Raw genomic sequence first — 14,588 nt, forward strand, 5'->3', positions numbered from 1 at the left:
CAGGAAGGTTCAGGAGACTTGATCAAAGGCCTTCTCGGCATCTAATGCGATAGCTTCTACCGGATCTGATTTAGCGGTCATATGTTCCAATACATGGCAGAGAAGCTGGGTGTTGTTGTTAGACATACGATTGCGTAGGAAATAGGCCTGGGAGTTGCTTATTAGTTTGGGGAGAGTCGCGTTGAGTCCAACTGCGAATATCTTAGCATAAATTTTACAGTCCACGTTAATGAGGGATATGGGTCTGTATTTTTTTGGTGATAGGTGGTCTTTACCCTCCTTTTGGATGAGTACTATGTTAGCTTCTGACATGGATTTTGGAACTACCCCCTTAGATGCAGATTGGTTAAAACCTTTTTCATGGTTGGTTTGAGCTGGTTTAAGAAGGTCTTGTAAAAATCGTCTGTATACCCGTCTGGCCCAGTGACTTTATTTCCTTTTAGTGATTTGACCACCATTTCAATTTCGGTGTAGCTAATTTCTTTACCCAACCTAATTGTGTCTTCGGTGCTTAACTTCGGAAGCCCGATTCTGTCAAGGTATTTTGAACAGTCCTCTTGGTTATTGCTCTGGTCGTTTTTGTAAAGTTCTTGGTAGAACTCTTGGAATGTCTTAAGGATGTCTCAAGCCTTGTGTGGGATTTGTTGTTTGAATCTGTGATACATGCGACAGCAAACTGGCTGTGTTTTTGTTTTAGGTAGGAAGCAAGAAGTTTCCCTTCTTCATTTGCTTTGCATAGATTAAGGGCTTTATGACACAGTCCTGCTCTTTCGCTCAGGATTTTGATATATTCATATTTATTTTGTGTTAGTTTTGTGAGGAAGTTGTTGTCTTGTGTGGCCTTTGCATGGGCCGTTTCTAAACACTTGATCTCCTGCTCAATTTGAGCTAGTCTCAGGTTTGTACACTTGTTTATTTTTGACTTAATTTCAATTATTGTGCCTCTGAAGGTCGCTTTTAGGGCATCTCAGAGTGTATTGGTGCTAGTCCCCGGGGAGTCGTTATAGTTGAGGTAATCAGTTATGGCCTCCTCAAGCTTATTTTTTGTTCGCGGGGTCTGATAGTACCTCGCTGTTGAACTGTCACCTCCGGGGGACGGCTTCGTTATGTCACCCGCACAGTTTTAGGCTGATACATGAGTGGTCTGATACTAGTCTTGGAGCTATGTCTGAGTGTTCAATTAGGTGCGTGTGAGACCCCGAGATTAGTATGTAATCTATCCTGGTGTAGGAATTGTGTGGGTTAGAGTAGAATGTGCAGTCCCTAGTGTGAGGGTGCTGTAGGCACCATGCATCCTTAAGATTGAATTTGGAACAGATATTTTGGAGTGCTTCATGGGGTGGTATTGACAGGAGGATTGTCTATCCGTTATGTGGTCCAATGGGATGTTAAAATCTCTCATCAACACCATGAGATCGTTTTGGGGGAAACTATCTATCGTGCGTGACATATCCGACCAGAAGGATGGGTCATCTGCATTGGGGCCGTATATGTTCGCTACGTGGATTAGCTCCTCCCCCGTCTCAGATGTGTTACTAGCAGTCTACCCTCACTATCGTGGGATAGTGGGTCTATTGTTATGTTTGATCTTTTGGATATCAAAGTCAAAACCCCTCGCTTCTCTTTGTCGGCTGGTGAACAAACCATCTGTGAGATCCAGTTACCTCTCACTAGTTTGGCATCTTCCATGGATAGTTTGGTTTCTTGCAGTAGGACTATATTGCCTTTAGTTTTATCAAGGTAATCTATTTTCTTCCGGCGTTTGATAGGGTGGTTAAGACCTTTGACATTGAGGGACACTATGTTGAGGTCCGTTGTCAGGGTGAGTGTGTTATTGAGGGCCATCAACTGAAATGAAATGAAATGAAAAAGAATTTCTAGAGCGCATGGCTGCCCTTGAGCGTCCCAGCGCTACGTGTACACACAGACAGACCTCCTCTGAATCGCATCCGGAGATGTTAGTCATTCTGGGGGAAAAGGAAAGTTTTCAGGGATTTTCAGAATCTGGTCAAGCTAGGTTCTTTCCTCATTGATGTTGGGAGGGAGTTCCATAGCTGACCCGCATTTATTGTAAAGCGGCGTCCTCCGGTCCTTGCTCTTTTTGCTCTCGGGATAGCTACCAGGTTTTCCTCGCCAGAGCGGAGCGTTCGTGATGATTTGTAAGGGCGGATCAGATCTCTAAGGATCGGAGGGCCTGTGCCTTGGAGGACTCTAAACACTGTACAGAGCGCTTTGAATTTCACTCTCGCTCTTATGGGCAGCCAATGGAGCGCTTTCAAGGCCGGTTTCGCTGACTTTCTTCTGGGTGTATTCGTCAGCAGTCTTGCAGCTGCATTCTGTGCCCTCTGGAGCACGTTCAGGGTGTATTCCGGTGCAGCCAGGAAAAGGGCGTTGTTATAATCCAGTCTTGACAGAATAGGGCCCTGTACCAGCAATTTCCTGGAGTCTAATGGGAGTAAGGGCAAAACTTTCCGTATTGAGCGGAGCAGCCCATAGCAACACCCTGCAGTTTTTTTCGCCTGAGTGTGCATCGACAGCTCCGGTTCAAGCCAGACGCCGAGACTTTTTATGGATCCCTTCGGGGTCGGAGAATCTCCTAAACAAGCCGGCCACATACATTTGGGGAGGGAGGTGCAGAGATTTCCCAGCAACATCACCTCGGTTTTGGAGGCATTAAGCTTGAGTCTTGAGGAACTTTCTAAAACCATAAAGGATTTGGAACAAGAAATTCACACATTGAAAGACGAACTTCAAAACAGGTTAGAACATGACACCTGGAAAATAAATCTCGAAGGGCTCAACATAAAATTAGATAAGTACAGTAGAGAACTAGAAGAAGGCAAACTCAGGAAGTATAAAAGAGACACCATCGACTACAAGTTAAATGAGGTTTACACCTGGGCCGAAATATACGCACGGAAGAGATTCGAACCGCGTAAGCAAACAACCCACTCATCCGAGGAAAGCTTGGTTTCTGACAAGGACATCTCTACATCCAGAACACCTGTGCAGTCCGCGACCTCATCATCTAACTTATCAACATCAACCAAGGATGCTACGGAACAAGCTGATAAAACCAACACGGTGTCTTTTTTATCCCAGGCTCCGGACCAGGGAATACCTCCAGTATTACAACCAGAAACTCAAAGCGCAGCCACAAGATCAGGCGAGGAAAGGGGAGGAAAATCGCTACGCAGCGGGAAGAACATTCCCTGATTATAAATATCTCCTCTGTTGATATCACACCCCACCAAAAAGCCGTTTTAAACAGAGGTTTGTCCTTTGTTCCAACCTCTCACGCCAACCAACTGGATATTGACGTCGCACTGTACAAATTCATGCGGACGTTACGCCTACGCCATTACTTCTCTAATGTAGTAATCTCAGATGCAACTCCACTCACCAACCAAGTTACGAAATTCAAACCTCGAAGTACTTTCCAAGCCCCTGTGTCGCATAAGATGCTGGATACATTCGAGATTCTGATTAAGAAAGACATCAAAAACCTAACTCTTCGTCCCAGTACACATTGGAATCTAACAAATAATGAAAGAATCACATTGAGAACCCTCGCCAGAAATCCAGACATTACCATCCAACCCGCTGACAAGGGGGGAGCAATTGTCATAATGGACACAGAATTCTACTCAAAACAGGTCAACATTCATGTGAATGATCAATCCACATACTTACTCCTACAAACCGATCCAACACCACAGCTGGAAATCATTCTGCAAGGAATATTGCAAAAAGCTTACGATCTAGGATGGATTGACGAACAAACCAGACAGTACCTCACCACACCGAATCCACGCAGACCTCACCTCTACATGTTACCAAAGATACACAAAAACCTTCATCAACCTCCCTTCAGACCCATTGTCTCAGGATGCGGTTCAATTTTTGATGCTGTAGGAAAATATTTGGATCACTACTTACAGAGATTTGTGCAAAACTGGTGGTCATACACCAAGGATACCACAGAGTTCCTCAAGAAACTTCAACTCATTCAACCTAATATCCAACCGACATGGTTACTGTGCACTATTGACGTGGTGGCTCTCTACACCTCTATTCCTCACTCCACAGGTTTGGAGGCAGTAGAATGGGCCTTACTCCAACGTGAAGACATTGACACAGAGAAGGTTTTCATCTTGCAACTCTTACACTTTTGCCTTCACCACAGTTACTTTAAATGGAATGAACAATTTTACGCCCAACTCTCGGGAACTTCTATGGGCTTTCCAGGAGCTCCTTCTTATGCCAACATCTTCATGGCGATGTTTGAACAAGAGTACATCATGGACACACCTCAATGGTGGACAAACATTTACACCTACAGTCGATACATTGATGACATCTTTCTGGTTTGGACCAACTCCCAGCAACTCTTGGAAGAAATGATATCCACTTTAAATTCTCATAACCCCAGGATACAATTCACCTACAGGATTGAAACACAAACCATTCAATTTCTTGATGTTACCATCAATAAAAATCCTGATGGACCAGGACTCTCGACCACGGTCTACACTAAACCCACTGATCGCAACAATGCGTTACATTTCTCCAGTTTTCATCCCAATAACCTCATCCACAACTTACCTTACTCTCAGTTTAGCCGCATTAAACGTATTTGTTCTAACATGGCAGACAGCACGATTAAGATCGACGAACAGAAAGAAAAATACCATGAGCGTGGGTACCCTTCAACCATCATTGACTCTTGTGCACAACGAGCATTGGCCAAAACACGGGAAGACTTATTGACACCAACCAGTAGATACAACAAATCTAAGTTAGTCTTCATATCCAGATATTCCACCTGTTCCATAGCCATCAAGAAGATAATCAATAAACGTTGGGAACTACTATCAAATGAAGCTGAATTCAACAACATCTTCTGTGAACCACCAATGCACGCTTACACTAGAGGTCAAAACCTCCGAGAACTATTATCTTCTACCAAGCTACAACCTCAAATTGCCCGCATCCACAAAGGTACGGTGAAATGCCATAATTGTCAACACTGCAACAACATCATTCTAGGAAACATCTTAAAACATCCTACCACTGGCAAGGACGTTGCATTACGACATACCAGCGATTGCAATACTTCCAATGTAATTTACGGGATCAAATGCCCGTGTGGCAAATTATACATTGGAAAAACCGAACGAAAAATGAAAATACGCTTGACAGAACACAAAAGCCGCATCAGAACTTTAAGCAAAAACTCTCCTCTGGCATCCCACTGGCATGAAGCTAGCCACTCCATATCACAATTAAGATTTCAGATTATCGAACATGTGGAGTTACAACAAGGCACTAACAATCACCTTAGACTTCTCCAAAGGGAAGTTTTCTGGATTAAAAATCTGGACACTATGGCTCCTACCGGTCTTAATGACCGGATGGACATGTCATGTTTTATCTGATCAAAAATCCTTCAACTAGTCAGCATCCCCTAAGGCCAAATACTATAATTACAGAATCCATCCTCAACATCGCAGCAACATCTTTTCCAATTTCATTAAACATGCTAATCTAGGTCATTACGTACTCAGTAGTGGCTTTAGGAACTTACAGCATCCATCAATACATTCTGGTGCGCACTTCAACACCTGTGCGTAAACTTTATTGTACACCACTCTTTTGTTAACATTACCCTACGGGTCTATGAGTCCGCTAGATCAGGATCCACGAATTGAGCGTATCCATGCAGAGAGAACTCTATACATCCTAATCCTTTAAGTCGCCACCTTTATTTTGAATTACCATTCATATTTCACTACCAAATAGCACATTCGTATGGACACACACATCACCCGATTTTTGGAGTTCAGCTTAATAGCCCGTATAAGTAATCATTAAGGAACACATTTCAGTTCTGATTGTTCGCTCTTTTAACGTTTATTTTCTTTTGGACCTAGTTTCTTCCCTCCTATATCACAGCGTTTCGCCTCCGTTCCAACATGGCACCCATCTATGTAATGAGATTATCTGCTTACTAGGTCTTATCCTAGTTTACTTAGTCCGTCGGCACTGTCGGTTACTTCCGGTGTATGTCTTGACTCGTTTCTCTTATATAAACGTATGTTCTGCTGACGCTTTTCACTTGTTTACTGGTGTTGCCGAGACGTTCGTTATTTCTTCCACGAAGCATCTTTAAGGTGAGGTTTCTACGACGTACTGCCCGTGGGCTGAGATCGCTGTTACATCGGGTTATATCATTTTGCTAACGTTTCCGTTTCTAAACAAAACCCGTTTTCCTTCTCTTTACGCAGCTTGTTACAAAATCTCCGGAGGTAAGATTTCAGTTGTTTAGCCTCATACGGAATTTCTCTCTGTGTGCAATCTTAATTATCGTGCACGCCCAGTATAGTTGACTTGACACGCTAACAGTCTACATACGCTACTGTTATTTCCTCAACAGCTTCACAGCCGACGATCTCATTTAAGGTATGAATCGACTATTAGCATTGTAACTTTATACCGATTACCGTGTACTTGCATTAGGACCCCAGCCCTGATCATTTGCACTAATACAATCCGGTCCATTTTTTCATCCTTTCAGATATATGAGTTTTTTACACCCAGGTAAGCTCAGAGCTGACCATCATCCACATTCCTCTTGTTCGCATAGTTTATCATGTGAGCCTATGCTGATTCAATCACATTTTTGTCCTTTTCAGTGAATATCCAACCACACAGTCAAACAGGTAACTTGTTGTCAAACACGTCTGCTTTGTATTAGAGCCATTGAGATTGAGCCCCCACTACATAATCCTAATCAGAGAAATGGTTTATTTTATTTTTCAGATTGGCCCCTGACGAAGGAACCGGCTGGTTCCGAAATGCATTGGGCATTTAAAAAACTTTCTGTTGTGTAAAAGTTTTTGTGTTATTGCAATATGTTCCCAACATACAATTTGGAAATATGTGAAAATTGATTGTATCTATGTTATTCAAGTACAAATGACATTAATTTGTATTGGCACAAACTGCTATATTTTGATGCGTTTTCACATCAGATAATAATGTGTAAAGCTTTAGAGTATGCTTTGTTTTAACGCTGAAAATTAAAAACATACGTTTCAAACAAACCAGTGTCAGGAAGGACACTTTGTGAACAGTGCTCAGTTGCATACAGGCTCTCAACCTGTCAATACCCGGTCTTGAGTCTTGAGTCGGCCATCCATGCCATGATGTTGATAAGGCAGGCTGCAAACTTCTCACCATGGCTTTCTGCGAGCGAAACAATCAGTTGGGTGTCATCCGCGTACGTTGCGAGTTTCACTCCAAAGGGTGCGACCTCCCCCTCTGTTGTAAATTGAAACAACGATGTGATTAAGCATTTACTAAAGACATTAATTCCTCTGTTATAGATCGTGTTTTCTCTGTTATGTTGACCGAAGTTTGGACTCCATTTTGTATTGTCATGCTTTCACGTGTTCCCCACGAGAAGAGTCCAACCTCTGTGTTAGTTGCTCTTGCAATCTGCCTAGTAACAGTCTATAAATAGCTCCTTTGTCTATCTGGCGCATGCCCAGACTTGACCACATCTGTTATCAGTTAGCCTTGCTTGACCATGTCCTCGCGGGCTCAAGGAGTGCGTTAGCTCCGCCCACATATTGATTCAGTATCGAAAATGACCATAAATGGTAATGTTCTTCGTCTTCATGTTGTATCCACCCACTTATGAGCCCCTCTACTGTGTATAAAAGGGGACCATGTACGAAAGTTCTTTGTGCTACTCTATGCAATACTGAAGAGTGTTGTGTGGATTGTAGGACCACCCTTAAGGGTTAATAAATGCTGTCTTTGTACTTTGCAGTTTCCGTGCCAACTTCCTTATAGATTCCATTACAGGAGAGCGAACCCTTGTGTCCTGCGGGCCTAGCTGGGGCCTGTATTCATCAATTGGCGCCCGTCACGTGGGGCTCATCGGCGACTCGGATGCTCGAAGGACTGGTCGCGACGAAGGTGAGGAATTGGGCCGGGGACGTGATCACTGCCAGCGGCGTCTTAGCCCTGGCATCCCAAGGTTTTACTTCCTTCCCTTCCGAGCTGACCGTCTGGGTGGCGGCGGTCCTCGACTGAGACCTCTTCTGTCGGTCTTGCCGTGAAAGCCGTTTGGGCGATTGTGGAGCTTGGCAGTTGGAATCTGGACTCTTGATTGGTAAGAACCGGTGTACGGTACTTGCTCCGAGTTTTTGAAGCCTGATCTGGCTATTTGAGTTTGAGTTGTGATGACTAGTCATATTTTGAATTTGTCTTTGTGAAAAATATATATGCGTTGCAACACATATAGGCAGGTAATGTGGAGAGATTTCTCCAGAGCTGTGTAACTTTGAACGGCGCAACGATTAAGTGCCACTTTTTTATAATATTGCATATTTTGCATTATTTCTGAGCATGCCTGCTTTCAGCGCACTCCGTAAGTGGTGCTGCTGTTTCGGAAACCGGTTGAACCTCGAGGAATCTGCTCCAGCTCCCCCAGAGGGGACTCCTAATAGGGATATGTATGTGAAGCATGGTCTTTCTTCCATAATGTACAGCACAGTATGGAGGAAATATACAAAAAAAGATCCTGAGTTGCGATGGCCTTTGTATGGATCGTTTGATATACGTAAGATTGAGTATGTGGAACAGTGTATGTGTAAGCGGCGTGCTCGTCAGGATATGTTTGAGTGTGTGCGGTTGTGGGTGAAGGAGGTGCGTGAGCGAGAGAAACGTGAGAAAGCGCTGTTTGATAAAGAGCAACGGAAGAATGATCATGTGCGAGCACAGGAAGCGAAGCGACGGGAGGATAGAGAGCAGACGGACAGGCAAGAGAAGGAGCGTAGGCTACAAGTTTCGGGTCAATACGTCGTTCGGCAGCCACTTTATCCTGTCCTTAATAATCTTGATGATGATTTTTCTTTCCTAGATCGCCCTCCGCCCCCTTATGTCGGCGCATCTGCTCCGAGGCCGCAAGATTCTGGCCCGGGTCCGGGTAAGGTAGATACGCGGTCCATGTTATCAGCCGACCAAATGGCTGAGCTTCGGCAAATTTCCTTCCGTGCACTTAACGGCAAGATATCCATGGAGGACTTATTCCATATTTGGGGGCCGTGGCAGGAGAGAGATAAATTGTATTTTCTGGGTCATTTCGCGGATGAAGTGATTGATGCTTTCCGGAAACGTTCTGGTGTTTTTGAGCCCGATGAAGTATCATCGGATGCTAAAGCATTGCGTAATGGTGTTTTCTCTTTTTCTAAGGCTCCAGATACGGTTCGGCGGCTGTTCGCCTTGCGGGACGAGGTGCTGGTCTATAAAGAGAAAGCGCGCCAGCGAGCAGGGAAGGAGAAGCAGTCGGATTCGTGCACAACAGAGGGCCACTCATCCACCTTCCAGTCAGATAAGGATGACATAGTGCATGTTAAACCAATGCGAGAGGCAGCGCCTTTGTATGTTCCTCCTAAAGGAGCGGGGACTAGCTCGGACATTACCTCCGCCGATGCTAAGGGATATTTCGTGTATAATTGGGTTTACACTCCATGGCATAGGGCTGATGTTATGGCATTGAAGAATGCGCTGCCCGACCCCCGCAAGAATCCAGCGGCCTTCTACGAAGAAGTCGAGGGGGCCTTGAATTCTTGCGTCATGACTTTAGCAGACATAGATTTGTTCTTTGGGCTTATTTTACCACCAGACATGTGGCGATCTGTGCGGAAGGTAGATGATGTTGCCACTTTTAAGGCTCGATGGTCTGAGCTGGAGGATGAGGATAGGGAGAGGAAGCCTGCGCAGAAACCGCCCCAGAATATTTTAGATCTCCCTGCGGCCATTGTAGCTAAGTTGAAGACAATTATCCCCCCTAAAAAAATTGACTGGAATATGTTAGCTGCATGTAAACAGAAAGTTGACGAGTCAGTTGCGGACTTCTTTACGCGCTTTGAGGAGACGTTTCACGATTTTAGTGGCCAGTCGCTTACCGACGATACGGGACGCCACCTTTTTGCGGATAAATATGTAGCTAATCTGCTGCCGGCAGTTGCGGCCCGTCTGAAAGCGAGTGAAAGTTCTTGGTCCTCCGCTACACCGACGGCCCTCCTGACTATCGCTCAGTATTATGAGCGTCAGGAGCAAGAAGCAAAGGGCCAGGAGGAAAAGAAATCGAAAGATTTGAAAACAAAGGTGATGTTGGCGCAAGTCTATGGCCCGCCTCGACGGGGTAGTAATAGAGGTAGGGGAGGATCTTATGGTCCTCCCTCGGGCCGGTCTGATTTGAATAGGAATCAATGTGCGTATTGTAAGCAAGCGGGTCATTGGGCTAGGGACTGCCCGGTGTTGCATGCATCGCGCCAGGGGCATACCCACGGTGGACCGCGAGGTAGAGGGGGTTTCTCGAACTTTCGAGGGAATTCTAACGAACAGGCTCGTCTTGAGTCTGCTGGGCAGCACCGAGATAGATCAAATGTTTTCGATCGCCAGCATCAGTATCAAGCGTCAGGGATTGACCGGTCGGGGTACCATGACTCTCAGCATGCATAGGATTGCGTTGGATGGGGGTTAGAATCAGTTGAGGTGCCAGTCGATCAGAAGGGCCCTTATGTATCGGCTGAGGTTTTGGGCTCTACTGATCAGTTCCTAGTGGATACTGGAGTGACACGTAGTGCGCTATCTAAGCAATTGGTTCCGGGGGCTCCCCCATCCGGCTTAATGGTCACATCGGTAGGGTTTGACGGTACACTCTCCCGAAGCCCTCTTTCACAGCCCCTCATGTTTAAGGTTGATTCTTTTTCTGCACCCTGTCCGTTTCTGCTTGCCCCGTACACACCGGACAATATTATGGGTCTTGATATGTTAAAGCACTTTAGGGCTACTATCCGCTGTTCCCCTGCTGGTGTGCGAGTAATATTGAATGACAATTACCCCCGATCTGAACGGATGTGTACGATGTCAGAGGATGCGCTGTTAGCTACCCTCCCTCATGCTTTGTGGGCAACTTCGGATACTGATGTGGGACAAATGGTGATTCCGCCGGTCCACATTAGCGTCCAGGAGGGGGCGGTGTTACCACGCCTCCCACAGTACCGTAATTCCCAGGAGGGCGAGGAGGCTCTCATACAGATAGTGCAGGATTTGATAACGGTTGGGGTAGTCGAGGAAGTCCCCTACAACCTTTGTAACAGCCCGATTCTTCCCATACTGAAAAAGGATACGGATGCCAGAGTTTATCGGTTTATAATTGATTTGAGAGAAGTGAACAAGATCGTGATACCTCAATACCCAGTGGTTTCCGATATCACGACGTTGCTTACCTTGGTCCCGCCTACGGCGACCATGTTCTCAGTGATTGATTTGAAAAATGCCTTCTTTTCCATTCCCATTCACCCTGATAGCCGATATCTTTTTGGGTTTACATTGAATAATAGATCTTATCGTTTCTGTAGGATTCCCCAGGGCTATACAGAAAGCCCTAGCATTTACAGTCAGGCTTTGAAACGACAATTGGATTCCTTTGTTCTGCTCGAGGGTGTCGCCCTCATTCAATATGTTGATGACATCTTGCTGGCGGCTGACACCCTGGAGTTGTGTGAAAAAAGTATGTTATCCTTACTTTCCTTTTTAGCGTCCCACAATCATAAGGTATCTAGGAAGAAATTGCAATTCTGTAGACCAAAGGTGACTTATCTGGGTCACCTTTTGTCTAAGGAGGGACGTGCACTCACACCGGATCGTATCCAAGTAATTTTGGATACACCGAGACCGTCCACACAGAAGGATGTGCGTGCATTTTTGGGCCTTGTTTCTTTTTGTAGACAGTGGATATTGGGGTTTTCGCACATAGCTAAACCATTGTTAGCCCTCTTGACAAAGGACACGCCTATCCCAATCCCTTGGTCAGATGAGTGCGGTACTGCTTTTCAGCAACTACGACAGGCCCTTTGTTCAGCACCAGTGTTAGGTACCCCTGATTATGCAAAACCCTTTTCGTTGTATGTGCATGAGAAAGATGGATGTGCATTGTCAGTTTTAGTGCAGATGCACGGTGATAAGCAGCGCCCTTGTGCATATTTTTCGGCTGTACTTGATCCTGTCGCCCGAGCATTACCAGGGTGTTTTCGCTCGGTTGCGGCGACAGCTGTGTCAATACGCCAAAGCGAGGGAATTGTGTTATCCCATAAGCTGTTGGTATTAGTTCCCCATGCTGTTGATGCCCTGCTTAATCAAACAAAGACGCAGCATTTGACCAGCGCCCGTTTAACGGGATATGAGTTGACGCTTTTGGCTCCTCATATTACGTTGAAAAGGTGCGTAACGTTGAACCCGGCAACATTGTTGCCATACCCCGAAACCCAGCCTGAGGCACGGAAAGCGCATGATTGTATTCTCGTGACTGAGGAACAAACAAAGGGTCGTATTGATCTCCAGGATACGCCCTTTCCAGATGTAGATGGAGAACTGTGGGTGGATGGATCCTGTCTGAAGCTACCGGATGGTACGACTTCAGCAGCATATGCAATTACCACATTGCAAACGATAGTGGAGACAGCACGCATACCACAGAAATCAGCTCAAGCAGCGGAACTGATAGCATTAACACGAGCATGTGAGCTCAGTACAGGACTATGTGTGAATGTTTATACAGATAGTCGCTATGCCTTCGGAGTAGCGCATGACTTTGGCCTACTCTGGAAGGAGAGAGGGTTTTTAACGTCACATGGAGTACAGATAATGCATGGAGAGTTAGTTCATAATCTTTTAACTGCATTGACATACCCAAAGAAAATTGCCATTGTTAAGTGTAGCGCCCATAGGAAAGTGGTTGATAAAGTTGGAGAAGGGAATGCGTTAGCGGATCGAGTAGCACGGGAGACTGCGATGCAGCCCGGTACTACTGCCATGTATGTAGTGAAGTCACAGGTGGAGAGATGGCATGATGAGAAGGAGGAAGTGCGAGAAATGCAAAGGACCGCTTCTGACAGAGAGCGGGAACAATGGGCTAGCGAGGGAGAACTGGATGACGAGGGTTGCTGGAGAAATAAGCAGATGGATAGATGGAAATTACCCACGGCCTTTGTACAACCTATGGTTCAGATGGCACATGGGCTAGCACATGTTGGAGCTTCCGCAATTGTGAAATTGCTTACCCAAGTCTGGGAGCATCCAGAGATTGCTAGCACAGCAAAGAGGGTGGTGCAGACCTTTATGATCTGCCTGAGGTATAACCCAGGAAAGGGTACTCGAACTCCAGCAGGAGGATTTGTGACACCCACTGCACCCTTTGAGGTTCTGCAGATGGATTACATCCAGCTTGAGCGCTGTAATAATCTGAAGTATGTTCTAGTAGTGGTCTGCGCTTTCAGCAAATGGGTTGAAGCGTACCCTACGAAAGACAATACTGCGATGACTACTGCGAAGCTGCTGCTGAAGGAGTTTTTCCCCCGATATGGCGTCTGTAGACTTCTGTGGAGTGATAATGGCCCTCACTTTGTAGCGGATGTTATAAAGTACGTTTTGAAGGGCCTAGGCATCACTCAGAAGTTCCACGCCGTGTTTCACCCTCAGTCTGCAGGCCTAGTTGAGAAGTATAATGGTACACTGAAGCTTAAGATCGCCAAAATTCAAGCTTCGACGTCTTTGACTTGGCCAGACGCTCTGCCACTGGCGTTATTGTCAATTAGATCAGTACCGCACTCTTGAACTGGCCTTACGCCGTACGAGATTGTCTTTGGACGCCCAATGAATATTTGGGGTCCGCCAAGACCTAAGGCTGTGTATGATGTACCTTGTGTAATGATGAGCGATTATCTGGCACAGTTAATGGATAACTTGGTTTCTATCCATCAACAGGTCCGAGAGGCGCTCCCTGATCGGTCTACCGGCGAAGGACATGGTCTCCGGCCTGGTGACCATGTCATGGTGAAAGTCTTCGACAGAACGAACAGTTTGGAGCCGAGATGGGTGGGCCCTGAGCAGGTCCTCCTCGCAACGAGGACGGCTGTGCGAGTCTCCAACCGAAAGAATTGGATCCACTCTCTGCACTGTAGGAAGGTGCCGCCCGGACTGGTGGAACCTGCCGTGCTGACCGATCAACGAGAAATTTTGGCTGCAGAGACAGGCCGTGTTGCGGAGCCAAATGCCATTGAGGAGCTCTTTCCGGACCACGTGACTCCTGGAGGAAGGCGATATCATCTTCGACCAAGGAAGTGAGTTTTCCAGTAGCGGGACATACTGTCAGAACGGCCCTTGGGTTAGTGAAACGGAGAGCCGATGAGGCAAGGGGGGGGGATCAGCCCTGCATTAGTGTAGCGACACCCGTCTTGGCCCGCTGGTGAAGAAATCAACCGCTGCCCAAGGGGAAGAGTTCTGACAGACTTCTAGTTTCAGGAAGATATTGGGTTCTATTTTTTTTTTTTTTTTTTGCTTTGATATGGAGAAAAAGAAAATACTTTGCGCATTAGGGTTCATGTTGACAGTAGCCATTGTTGGGATAACCACATGGTTCGTGGAGGATGTAACTCCCGCTCGGAAGATTCTTGTGTTGACAACTCCGGTGCCTGAGGAGCACTATTTTTATACATTACCGTATCAAG

The sequence above is a fragment of the Triturus cristatus genome, chromosome 7 (genome assembly GCF_964204655.1).
Source record: "Triturus cristatus chromosome 7, aTriCri1.1, whole genome shotgun sequence".
NCBI classification, from domain to species: domain Eukaryota; kingdom Metazoa; phylum Chordata; class Amphibia; order Caudata; family Salamandridae; genus Triturus; species Triturus cristatus.